The following is a 15,079-nucleotide window of genomic DNA, read 5'->3' on the forward strand; positions in this document are numbered from 1 at the left end:
ACAAATGGTTCACACAACGAGTTACATGGACTAATGAACAAGTCCAATTGTTTTAACGCAACGAGTCACAAGGACTAAAGAACAAGGACAAATGGTTTACACAACGAGTCACAAGGACAAATGGCTCACACTACGAGTCACATGGATTAATGAACAAGTACAATTGCTTAACACAACGAGTAACAAGGACTAATGAACAAGGACAAATGGTTCACGCAACGAGTCACATGGACTAAAGAACAATTACAATTGTTTAACACAATGAGTCACATGGACTAATAAACAAGTACAATTGTTTTAAGACAACGAGTCACAAGGACTAATGAACAAGGACTAATGAACAAGGACAAATGGTTCACACAACGAGTCACATAGACTAATGAACAAGTACAATTGCTTAACACAACGAGTCACAGGGGCTAATGAACAAGGACAAATGGTTCACACAACGAGTTAAATGGACTCATGAACAATTACAATTGTTTAACACAACCAGTCACATGAACTAATGAACAAGAACAATAATTTTATCACAACGAGTCAGAAGGACTAATGAACAAGGACAAATGGTTTACACAACGAGTCACAAGGACTAATGAACAAGGACAAATGGTTCACACAACGAGTCACATTTACTAATAAAACAAGGATAAATTGTTCACACAACGAGTCATAAGGGCTAATGAAAAGGACAAATGGTTCACACAACGAGTCACATGGACTAATGAACAAGTACAAATGGTTTACACAACGAGTCACAAGGACTAATGAACAAGGACAAATGGTTCACATAATGAGTCACATAGACTAATGAACAAGTATAATTGTTTAACACAACGAGTCACAAGGACTAATGAATAAGGACAAATGGTTCACACAACGAGTCACATGGACTAATGAACAAAGACAAATGGTTCACACAACGAGTCACATTTACTAATAAACAAGGACAAATGGTTCACACAACGAGTCACAAGGGCTAATGAATAAGGACAAATGGTTCACACAACGAGTTACATGGACTAATGAACAAGTCCAATTGTTTTAACGCAACGAGTCACAAGGACTAAAGAACAAGGACAAATGGTTTACACAACGAGTCACAAGGACAAATGGCTCACACTACGAGTCACATGGATTAATGAACAAGTACAATTGCTTAACACAACGAGTAACAAGGACTAATGAACAAGGACAAATGGTTCACGCAACGAGTCACATGGACTAAAGAACAATTACAATTGTTTAACACAATGAGTCACATAGACTAATGAACAAGAACAATTGCTTAAAAGAACGAGTCACAAGGACTAATGAACAAGGACAAATGGTTCACACTACGAGTTACATGGACTCATGAACAATTGCAATTGTTTAACACAACGAGTCACATGGACTAATGAACAAGAACAATAATTTTATCACGACTAGTCAGAAGGACTAATGAACAAGGACAAATGGTTTACACGTCGAGTCACAAGGACTAATGAACAAGAACAAATGGTTCACACAACGAGTCACATAGACTAATGAACAAGTACAATTGCTTAACACAACGAGTCACAGGGACTAATGAACAAGGACAAATGGTTCACACAACGAGTCACATGGACTCATGAACAATTACAATTGTTTAACACAACGAGTCTCATGGACTAATGAACAAGAACAATAATTTTATCACAACGAGTCAGAAGGACTAATGAACAAGGAAAAATGGTTCACACAACGAGTCACATAGACTAATGAACAAGTACAATTATTTAACATAACGAGTCACAAGGACTAATGAACAAGGACAAATGGTTCATAAACGAGTCACATGGACTAATGAACAATTACAATTGTTTAACACAACGAGTCACATGGACAAATAAACTAGAACAATTGTTTTAACACGGCGAGTCACAAGGACTAATGAACAAGGACGAATGGTTTACACAACGAGTCACAAGGACTAATGAACAAGGAAAAATGGTTCACACAACGAGTCACATAGACTAATGAACAAGTACAATTGTTTAACACAACGAGTCGCCAGGACTAATGAATAAGGACAAATGCTTCACACAACGAGTCACATGGACTAATGAACAATTACAATTGTTTAACACAATGAGTCACAAAGACTAATGAACAAGGACAAATGGTTTACACAACGAGTCACATTTACTAATAAACAAGGATAAATGGTTCACACAACGAGTCATAAGGGCTAATGAAAAGGACAAATGGTTCACACAACGAGTCACATGGACTAATGAACAAGTACAAATGGTTTACACAACGAGTCACAAGGACTAATGAACAAGGACAAATGGTTCACATAATGAGTCACATAGACTAATGAACAAGTATAATTGTTTAACACAACGAGTCACAAGGACTAATGAATAAGGACAAATGGTTCACACAACGAGTCACATGGACTAATGAACAAAGACAAATGGTTCACACAACGAGTCACATTTACTAATAAACAAGGACAAATGGTTCACACAACGAGTCACAAGGGCTAATGAATAAGGACAAATGGTTCACACAACGAGTTACATGGACTAATGAACAAGTCCAATTGTTTTAACGCAACGAGTCACAAGGACTAAAGAACAAGGACAAATGGTTTACACAACGAGTCACAAGGACAAATGGCTCACACTACGAGTCACATGGATTAATGAACAAGTACAATTGCTTAACACAACGAGTAACAAGGACTAATGAACAAGGACAAATGGTTCACGCAACGAGTCACATGGACTAAAGAACAATTACAATTGTTTAACACAATGAGTCACATGGACTAATAAACAAGTACAATTGTTTTAAGACAACGAGTCACAAGGACTAATGAACAAGGACTAATGAACAAGGACAAATGGTTCACACAACGAGTCACATAGACTAATGAACAAGTACAATTGCTTAACACAACGAGTCACAGGGGCTAATGAACAAGGACAAATGGTTCACACAACGAGTTAAATGGACTCATGAACAATTACAATTGTTTAACACAACCAGTCACATGAACTAATGAACAAGAACAATAATTTTATCACAACGAGTCAGAAGGACTAATGAACAAGGACAAATGGTTTACACAACGAGTCACAAGGACTAATGAACAAGGACAAATGGTTCACACAACGAGTCACATTTACTAATAAACAAGGATAAATGGTTCACACAACGAGTCATAAGGGCTAATGAAAAGGACAAATGGTTCACACAACGAGTCACATGGACTAATGAACAAGTACAAATGGTTTACACAACGAGTCACAAGGACTAATGAACAAGGACAAATGGTTCACATAATGAGTCACATAGACTAATGAACAAGTATAATTGTTTAACACAACGAGTCACAAGGACTAATGAATAAGGACAAATGGTTCACACAACGAGTCACATGGACTAATGAACAAAGACAAATGGTTCACACAACGAGTCACATTTACTAATAAACAAGGACAAATGGTTCACACAACGAGTCACAAGGGCTAATGAATAAGGACAAATGGTTCACACAACGAGTTACATGGACTAATGAACAAGTCCAATTGTTTTAACGCAACGAGTCACAAGGACTAAAGAACAAGGACAAATGGTTTACACAACGAGTCACAAGGACAAATGGCTCACACTACGAGTCACATGGATTAATGAACAAGTACAATTGCTTAACACAACGAGTAACAAGGACTAATGAACAAGGACAAATGGTTCACGCAACGAGTCACATGGACTAAAGAACAATTACAATTGTTTAACACAATGAGTCACATGGACTAATAAACAAGTACAATTGTTTTAAGACAACGAGTCACAAGGACTAATGAACAAGGACTAATGAACAAGGACAAATGGTTCACACAACGAGTCACATAGACTAATGAACAAGTACAATTGCTTAACACAACGAGTCACAGGGGCTAATGAACAAGGACAAATGGTTCACACAACGAGTTAAATGGACTCATGAACAATTACAATTGTTTAACACAACCAGTCACATGAACTAATGAACAAGAACAATAATTTTATCACAACGAGTCAGAAGGACTAATGAACAAGGACAAATGGTTTACACAACGAGTCACAAGGACTAATGAACAAGGACAAATGGTTCACACAACGAGTCACATAGACTAATGAACAAGTACAATTGCTTAACACAACGAGTCGCAGGGACTAATGAATAAGGACAAATGGTTCACACAACGAGTCACATGGAATCATGAACAATTACAATTGTTTAACATAATGAGTCACAAAGACTAATGAACAAGGACAAATGGTTTACACAACGAGTCACATTTACTAATAAACAAGGACAAATGGTTCACACAACGAGTCATAAGGGCTAATGAAAAGGACAAATGGTTTACACAACGAGTCACATGGACTAATGAACAAGCACAAATGGTTTACACAATGAGTCACAAGGACTAATGAACAAGGACAAATGGTTCACATAACGAGTCACATAGACTAATGAACAAGTATAATTGTTTAACACAACGAGTCACAAGGACTAATGAACAAGGACAAATGGTTCACACAACGAGTCACATGGACTAATGAACAAAGACAAATGGTTCACACAACGAGTCACATTTACTAATAAACAAGAACAAATGGTTCACACAACGAGTCACAAGGGCTAATGAATAAGGACAAATGGTTCACACAACGAATCACATGGACTAATGAACAAGTCCAATTGTTTTAACGCAACGAGTCACAAGGACTAATGAACAAGGACAAATAGTTTACACAACGAGTCACAAGGATAAATGGCTTACACTACGAGTCACATAGATTAATGAACAAGTACAATTGCTTAACACAACGAGTAACAAGGACTAATGAACAAGGACAAATGGTTCACGCAACGAGTCACATGGACTAATGAACAATTACAATTGTTTAACACAATGAGTCACATGGACTAATAAACAAGTACAATTGTTTTAAGACAATGAGTCACAAGGACTAATGAACAAGGACTAATGGTTTACACAACGAATCACAAGGACTAATGAACAAGGACAAATGGTTCACACAACGAGTCACATAGACTAATGAACAAGTACAATTGCTTAACACAACGAGTCACAGGGACTAATGAACAAGGAAAAATGGTTCACACAACGAGTCACATGGACTCATGAACAATTACAATTGTTTAACACAATGAGTCACATGGACTAATGAACAAGAACAATAATTTTATCACAACGAGTCAGAAGGACTAATGAACAAGGACAAATGGTTTACACAACGAGTCAAAGGACTAATGAACAAGGACAAATGGTTTACACAACGAGTTACATAGACTAATGAACAAGTACAATTGTTTAACACAACGAGTCACAAGGACTAATGAACAAGGATAAATGGTTCACACAACGAGTCACATGGACTAATGAACAATTTCAATTCTTTAACACAACGAGTCACAAAGACTAATGAACAAGGACAAATGGTTCACAAAACGAGTCACATTCACTGATAAACAAGGACCAAAGGTTCACACGACGAGTCACAAGGGCTAATTTTGACACCCTCATTTATTGCGGAAAAGTAAACACGTAATTCTACAGAAAAACTGGTAGGATATGTTTGTAATTGGTTCAACTAGCCAAAAACCTGTAATTTCAAAAACTTTTCTAAACCAATCACAACATTTCCAACATTCCCAGAAGCGGGTGCCAAAACCTGCAATGCTAATGAACTACTTTACATACATAGCTAATGATAAGAAAAAGTAAAGATACAAACCCAAAATAGAAAAGGGAGACATATGTCCCTAAAATGTATGTGACATAAAAAGGGTTTAAGGGTCACAATGAAATAAAACCAGTCTAGGTCCCAAGGTTACTTTGCTCGCTAGCTCGTCCATGTACCCCATATATGCATCACCTACCTGTCATTCGCATTTTATACAAATACGAAAGCCACAGTCAGTGGGGAGTAACTCCGAGTTCTCCCAGCCACGAAATGTCATAATTAATATAACATGTAAACATGAGAAAATGAATATGAATAACACATAGCCTTAGCATATAGATGCTAGACAATCGTGCTTATCATGTGAACAACAATATAACAACACATAGTCCTAGCATGTGAATACTAGACCGACTCATACTACACTATCAAGTGAATCACATAACATCCAGGAATCCAAACTCTATCAACCATAGCCGGCTTGCATCTCACCTTCTATGATTCATAGAATCACCATACAAGAAAGGGCAATATATCAAAGACAGGCATAAGTTCTTAGTCCCGTCAATAGTCACTTTGTAACTCAAGTCTATACCACGAGGTAGGGAAGGTAATCGAACCGGTATCTTGGCTCAGCGGTTACTATTAAGAAAACATGGCCAAGAGACAACACAACCCTAGCCTAAAATCTGCCTTGAGACCTAGACATGCGGATACACACCACCGCACCCAAGACTCACAACTTTTTTTAAAACAAAGTGAAGTGAGTACCCTAAGGACACCACCGAAGGGTCGGCTAGTACTTAAGCTGACCCCATACTATCAAAATTAGTACCTGAGGTCATGCCCCAACTTGGATAAACATCCACTAGTCAGGAACACAAAGGCTATCAAGCAGTGAACATATACTCGTCAGAGACTATAAAGACCTATCTATGATGAAGGCCGAAATACTCACCTAGGACCTAGTCACAGCTAGTCCCAGCTTGAATATTTTAGCACACACCACCCAAGACTCACCACACAAGTCAAGTAAGACACCCACTTAACCTTAAGAGGGCAAAAAGTCCTACTTACCGACCTAAATGCTAACATTCTATCATGTGAAAGGCTATATAAATGTCTATTTACAGCATACAATCCAACAGTTCCTCAATAAGAATTCAATACTAATTTCTAGTTCTAACGATAGTAACCATATTAAAGGCTTCAGGGGAAACTAGGGCCATTTCTACAATATAAGATACTATTAAATACAATCAACTATACATGTGAACCTAAGATATAATAAATGGCCTAAAACAAGAAAAAGGCCGATTATCTAATTCATTCAACCGAATTTTTACCCGCAACCCCAGCCCTGCGACAGGTACGGGTTAAATTGCGGCTGACCAATCACTCAATTAACTGACATCGCATCAGTCAAAGGGACTAAGGCTCGATTTGCAGACAATCAACAAAACATTACAATTATCACTATAAAATTCATTTTGCTATTTCCAATTTCTATCATGTGAGAAATGAAAGTAAATCATTATCAATCACTTAAACACTTAACAATCAACCGGCACACATTAACTACTAATGTGACATTTATTCGTCGAGTAACTCGGAATAGTTACCTTTCGCTAGCAAAGAGACAAGTAAAAACTTGAGAAAGCTTCTAAAACCCAAAATTACTCTTCATCTTCAACCCCATATGAGCCACCTAAAATAATTATGTGAAAGGACGATATTAACGAACTATCTTTATATAAAATATGAGACGTAAATTAATTTAATTATATTTTAAATAAACCATACTCGCGACTTAGCCAGGCCACTGCCTAGGCCACGGCCAAGTTACGGCCGGGCCACTAGCTCTTTCGCTAGGTGCCGCGAGCTACACCCTCTGTCGGCCTCTTCGGACGGTTTCCTAGGCCAAACCACGACGGATACCACCCAAACAAAAGACCCAAACCCAACATGTACATGTACTTGAGACGTTAGCTAAGAGGTTGGTTCAAATTAACATAAAGAAACCCGTCAAAACAGCCCGCTAAAACTGCTCGACAAAACCCATTTTCACTATTAAAGAAGCTCATTTGTGACCGTCTTAAGACGAAATTTTAAGCATTAAAATGATAGTATCCATTCAATTAAATTATCCAACATGATTCCCCACTCCACCAAGAATCCAAAGGTACCAACTTTTCTCAAAACGGATAAGTAAAACTCGTATAAAACCGTCTCAAACAAACACCACATGAACCGATAATCCTAAATCCATTAGCCGCTAATTGCAAACTAACCAACAAAAGGCCTCGTTAATTCATGGAGCACTAACTTGCACTTCACTAATTCACTTAATGATTGACCACAAGATGACAACATCCCAAAGCTATAATCTCGCCTAATTGACAATATCAATAACACTCATAATTAGTAATCCCATAATTGGTACCACCTGATCCTTTATCGCATGATTAAATTCAACTAACCAAAGTTTTAATCAACTGAATACCCATTATACACTATCGTGAAAGGCTCAGACTATCATTCGTCTCATCGTCACTAACAATTCAAAGTCTCAAAGTACCAAATCTCAACCCGTCTCACCAATAATAAAATTAACTTACCAATAGAAAATATAATAACCAAGAATATAAATAAGGTGACTAATAATATTAGGATCGGTAGAATCGTGTTACCTTAAACGCCCCTTATTCTTCGAATAAATGGTCCACAAGGCACGAGCCTCACCCGGGTCTTCGAATCCTTCATAAAAGGGCAAGAAAACGGAATAAAGAAGCTAAAAGACGACACTTTTATAAGACGGCGAAAGACGAAACCACTACGAAAAGGAGACTTTCTTACCTTAAAAGGAGGAGGAAGGAAAGGGGAAGAGAATGGTACAAAAATTATCGAATTTGGTTGAGAATGGAGGCGGGATCTGGGGTTTGAATGATCGGAAAATAGGTGATGGAGTCGTTGATTGTTGTTGTTCTTTGTTGAGCGAATGACAGAAAAAAATAAAGAAAATGGAAGGGGGAAAAGTGACGGTACATCATCAACAACAACAATAATAATAATAATAATAATAATAATAATAATAATAATAATAATAATAATAATAATAATAATAATAATAATGATACACCAGCTAGCTTGCTAGCTTCTAATTATACGTACGTTTCTTCATCGTTAAGTAACTTCGTTCGTTTTTAAAACCGTTTCGAGTTAATAAAATCGGTTTTTAATAAAAGTTTCAGTAATAAAACGAAATTAATAATAAATAGATTTAATGAGTGAAAATAAAATAAACTCAGCTAGTTAACGGAAATAATACGATATTAGCTTGAATCGGAATTATTAGCGATTTTTACAAAACCAACGGATATTAATAAAAATTGCTAATTTAGTGAAATAAGCTCAAAATAGCTAATTGGACGGTTTTGTTCCCAAACTCCATCTCGGGTTCACTTAAAACAACTTTCATAAGGACTCGTAAAGAAACGGAAATTATTAAATAAATAAACCCGAACTAACTTCAATAAATTCGAACTAACTTTAAATAAACTTATTAATGATTATTAAAATTAACGTATCGAATTATGATGAAATTAATTAATTAGCTAAGCATATATATATAAATCGTTAAACGATGTAATTAAATTCAAAATAGCAATTAAAAGAATTTTATTCAACTTAATAAAATACGGGGTGTTACACTAATGAACAAGGACAAATGGTTCACACAACGAGTCACATGGACTAATGAACAAAGACAAATGGTTCACACAACGAGTCACATTTACTAATAAACAAGGACAAATGGTTCACACAACAAGTCACAAGGACTAATGAACAAAGACAAATGGTTCACACAACGAGTCACATTTACTAATAAACAAGGACAAATGGTTCACACAACGAGTCACAAGGGCTAATGAATAAGGATAAATGGTTCACACAACGAGTCACATAGACTAATGAACAAGTCCAATTGTTTTAACGCAACGAGTCACAAGGACTAATGAACAAGGACAAATGGTTTACACAACGAGTCACAAGGACAAATGGCTCACACTACGAGTCATAAAGATTAATGAACAAGTACAAATGCTTAACACAACGAGTAACAAGGACTAATGAACAAGGACAAATGGTTCACGCAACGAGTCACACGGACTAATGAACAATTACAATTGTTTAACACAATTTGTCACATAGACTAATAAACAAGTACAATTGTTTTAAGACAACGAGTCACAAGGACTAATGAACAAGGACTAATGGTTTACATAACGAATCACAAGGATTAATGTACAAGGACAAATGGTTCACATAACGAGTCACGTAGACTAATGAACAAGTACAGTTGCTTAACACAACGAGTCACAGGGACTTATGAACAAGGACAAATGGTTCACACAACGAGTCACATGGACTCATGAACAATTACAATTGTTTAACACAACGAGTCACATGGACTAATGAACAAGAACAATAATTTTATCACAAAGAGTCAGAAGGACTAATGAACAAGGACAAATGGTTTACACAACGAGTCACAAGGACTAATAAACTAGGACAAATGGTTCACACAACGACTTACATAGACTAATGAACAAGTACAATTGTTTAACACAACGAGTCACAAGGATTAATGAACAAGAATAAATGGTTCACACAACGAGTCACATGGACTAATGAACAATTTCAATTCTTTAACACAACGAGTCACAAAGACTAATGAACAAGGACAACTGGTTCACACAACGTGTCACATTTAGTAATAAACAAAGACAAATGGTTCACACAACGTGTCACAAGGGCTAATGAAGAAGGACAAATGGTTCACTCAACGAGTCACATGGACTAATGAACAATTACATTTGTTTAACACAACGAGTCACAAAGACTAATGAACAAGGACAAATGGTTCACACAACGAGTCACATTCACTGATAAACAAGGACCAAAGGTTCACACAACGAGTCACAAGGGCAAATGAACAAGGAAAAATGGTTCACACAACGAGTCACATGGACTAATGAACAAAGACAAATGGTTCACACAACGAGTCACATTTACTAATAAACAAGAACAAATGGTTCACACAACGAGTCACAAGGACTAATGAACAAAGACAAATGGTTCACACAACGAGTCACATTTACTAATAAACAAGGACAAATGGTTCCCACAACGAGTCACAAGGGCTAATGAATAAGGACAAATGGTTCACACAACGAGTCACATGGACTAATGAACAAGTCCAATTGTTTTAACGCAACGAGTCACAAGGACTAATGAACAAGGACAAATGGTTTACACAACGAGTCACAAGGACAAATGGCTCACACTACGAGTCACATAGATTAATGAACAAGTACAATTGCTTAACACAACGAGTAACAAGGACTAATGAACAAGGACAAATGGTTCACGCAACGAGTCACATTGACTAATGAACAATTACAATTGTTTAACACAATGTGTGACATGGACTAATAAACAAGTACAATTGTTTTAAGACAACGAGTCACAAGGACTAATGAACAAGGACTAATGGTTTACACAACGAATCACAAGGACTAATGAACAAGGACAAATGGTTCACACAACGAGTCACATAGACTAATGAACAAGTACAATTGCTTAACACAACGAGTCACATGGACTAATGAACAAGGACAAATGGTTCACACAACGAGTCACATGGACTCATGAACAATTACAATTGTTTAACACAACGAGTCACATGGACTAATGAACAAGAACAATAATTTAATTCACAACGAGTCAGAAGGACTAATGAACAAGGACAAATGGTTTACACAACGAGTCACAAGGACTAATGAACAAGGACAAATGGTTCACACAACGAGTTACATAGAATAATGAACAAGTACAATTGTTTAACACAACGAGTCACAAGGACTAATGAACAAGGATAAATGGTTCACTCAACGAGTCACATGGACTAATGAACAATTTCAATTCTTTAACACAACGAGTCACAAAGACTAATGAACAAGGACAACTGGTTCACACAACGAGTCACATTTAGTAATAAACAAGGACAAATGGTTCACACAACGTGTCACAAGGGCTAATGAAGAAGGACAAATGGTTCACTCAACGAGTCACATGGACTAATGAACAATTACATTTGTTTAACACAACGAGTCACAAAGACTAATGAACAAGGACAAATGCTTCACACAACGAGTCACATTCACTAATAAACAAGGACCAAAGGTTCACACAACGAGTCACAAGGGCTAATGAACAAGGACAAATGGTTCACACAACGAGTCACAAGGACTAATGAACAAAGACAAATGGTTCACACAACGAGTCACATTTACTAATAAACAAGGACAAATGGTTCACACAACGAGTCACAAGGGCTAATGAATAAGGATAAATGGTTCACACAACGAGTCACATGGACTAATGAACAAGTCCAATTGTTTTAACGCAACGAGTCACAAGGACTAATGAACAAGGACAAATGGTTTACACAACGAGTCACAAGGACAAATGGCTCACACTACGAGTCATATAGATTAATGAACAAGTACAAATGCTTAACACAACGAGTAACAAGGACTAATGAACAAGGACAAATGGTTCACGCAACGAGTCACACAGACTAATGAACAATTACAATTGTTTAACACAATGAGTCACATAGAGTAATAAACAAGTAAAATTGTTTTAAGACAACGAGTCACAAGAAATAATGAACAAGGACTAATGGTTTACACAACGAATCACAAGGATTAATGAACAAGGACAAATGGTTCACATAACGAGTCACATAGACTAATGAACAAGTACAATTGCTTAACACAACGAGTCACAGGGACTAATGAACAAGGACAAATGGTTCACACAACGAGTCACATGGACTCATGAACAATTACAATTGTTTAACACAACGAGTCACATGGACTAATGAACAAGAACAATAATTTTATCACAAAGAGTCAGAAGGACTAATGAACAAGGACAAATAGTTTACACAACGAGTCACAAGAACTAATAAACAAGGACAAATGCTTCACACAACGAGTTACATAGACTAATGAACAAATACAATTGTTTAACACAACGAGTCACAAGGACTAATGAACAAGGATAAATGGTTCACACAACGAGTCACTTGGACTAATGAACAATTTCAATTCTTTAACACAACGAGTCACAAAGACTAATGAACAAGGACAACTGGTTCACACAACGTGTCACATTTAGTAATAAACAAGGACAAATGGTTCACACAACGTGTCACAAGGGCTAATGAACAAGGACAAATGGTTCACTCAACGAGTCACATGGACTAATGAACAATTACATTTGTTTAACACAACGAGTCACAAAGACTAATGAACAAGGACAAATGGTTCACACAACGAGTCACATGGACTAATGAACAAAGACAAATGGTTCACACAACGAGTCACATTTACTAATAAACAAGGACAAATGGTTCACACAACGAGTCACAAGGACTAATGAACAAAGACAAATGGTTCACACAACGAGTCACATTTACTAATAAACAAGGACAAATGGTTCACACAACGAGTCACAAGGGCGAATGAATAAGGACAAATGGTTCACACAACGAGTCACATGGACTAATGAACAAGTCCAATTGTTTTAACGCAACGAGTCACAAGGACTAATGAACAAGGACAAATGGTTTACACAACGAGTCACAAGGACAAATGGCTCACACTACGAGTCACATAGATTAATGAACAAGTACAATTGCTTAACACAACGAGTAACAAGGACTAATGAACAAGGACAAATGGTTCACGCAACGAGTCACATTGACTAATGAACAATTACAATTGTTTAACACAATGTGTGACATGGACTAATAAACAAGTACAATTGTTTTAAGACAACGAGTCACAAGGACTAATGAACAAGGACTAATGGTTTACACAACGAATCACAAGGACTAATGAACAAGGACAAATGGTTCACACAACGAGTCACATAGACTAATGAACAAGTACAATTGCTTAACACAACGAGTCACATGGACTAATGAACAAGGACAAATGGTTCACACAACGAGTCACATGGACTCATGAACAATTACAATTGTTTAACACAACGAGTCACATGGACTAATGAACAAGAACAATAATTTAATTCACAACGAGTCAGAAGGACTAATGAACAAGGACAAATGGTTTACACAACGAGTCGCAAGGACAAATGAACAAGGACAAATGGTTCACACAACGAGTTACATAGACTAATGAACAAGTACAATTGTTTAACACAACGAGTCACAAGGACTAATGAACAAGGATAAATGGTTCACACAACGAGTCACATGGACTAATGAACAATTTTAATTCTTTAACACAACGAGTCACAAAGACTAATGAACAAGGACAACTGGTTCACACAACGAGTCACATTTAGTAATAAACAAGGACAAATGGTTCACACAACGTGTCATAAGGGCTAATGAAGAAGGGCAAATGGTTCACTCAACGAGTCACATGGACTAATGAACAATTACATTTGTTTAACACAACGAGTCACAAAGACTAATGAACAAGGACAAATGGTTCACACAACGAGTCACATTCACTGATAAACAAGGACCAAAGGTTCACACAACGAGTCACAAGGGCTAATGAACAAGGACAAATGGTTCACACAACGAGTCACATGGACTAATGAACAAAGACAAATGGTTCACACAAAGAGTCACATTTACTAATAAACAAGAACAAATGGTTCACACAACGAGTCACAAGGACTAATGAACAAAGACAAATGGTTCACACAACGAGTCACATTTACTAATAAACAAGGACAAATGGTTCACACAACGAGTCACAAGGGCTAATGAATAAAGACAAATGGTTCACACAACGAGTCAAATGGACTAATGAACAAGTCCAATTGTTTTAACGCAACGAGTCACAAGGACTAACGAACAAGGACAAATGGTTTACACAACGAGTCACAAGGACAAATGGCTCACACTACGAGTCATATAGATTAATGAACAAGTACAATTGCTTAACACAACGAGTAACAAGGACTAATGAACAAGGACAAATGGTTCACGCAACGAGTCACATGGACTAATGAACAATTACAATTGTTTAACACAATGAGTCACATAGACTAATAAACAAGTACAATTGTTTTAAGACAACGAGTCACAAGGACTAATGGTTTACACAACGAATCACAAGGACTAATGAACAAGGACAAATGGTTCACACAACGAGTCACATAGACTAATGAACAAGTACAATTGCTTAACACAACGAGTCACAGGGACTAATGAACAAGGACAAATGGT

The 15,079-nt window shown here is 36.8% G+C and overlaps 1 long non-coding RNA gene across 1 annotated transcript; it reads right to left on the reverse strand.

The window, feature by feature from the left end:
* Positions 1 to 5,661: 5,661 nt before the first annotated feature.
* LOC141646173 (uncharacterized) lies at positions 5,662 to 8,699 on the reverse strand. The gene is made up of 4 exons (XR_012545402.1): positions 8,596 to 8,699; positions 8,430 to 8,496; positions 7,362 to 7,447; positions 5,662 to 5,935 (listed from the first exon to the last, which is right to left on the reverse strand). It is a non-coding gene; the product is annotated as an uncharacterized LOC141646173 (long non-coding RNA).
* Positions 8,700 to 15,079: the final 6,380 nt, after the last annotated feature.

This window comes from Silene latifolia, chromosome 3, assembly GCF_048544455.1.
Source record: "Silene latifolia isolate original U9 population chromosome 3, ASM4854445v1, whole genome shotgun sequence".
Taxonomy (NCBI): Eukaryota; Viridiplantae; Streptophyta; class Magnoliopsida; order Caryophyllales; family Caryophyllaceae; genus Silene; species Silene latifolia.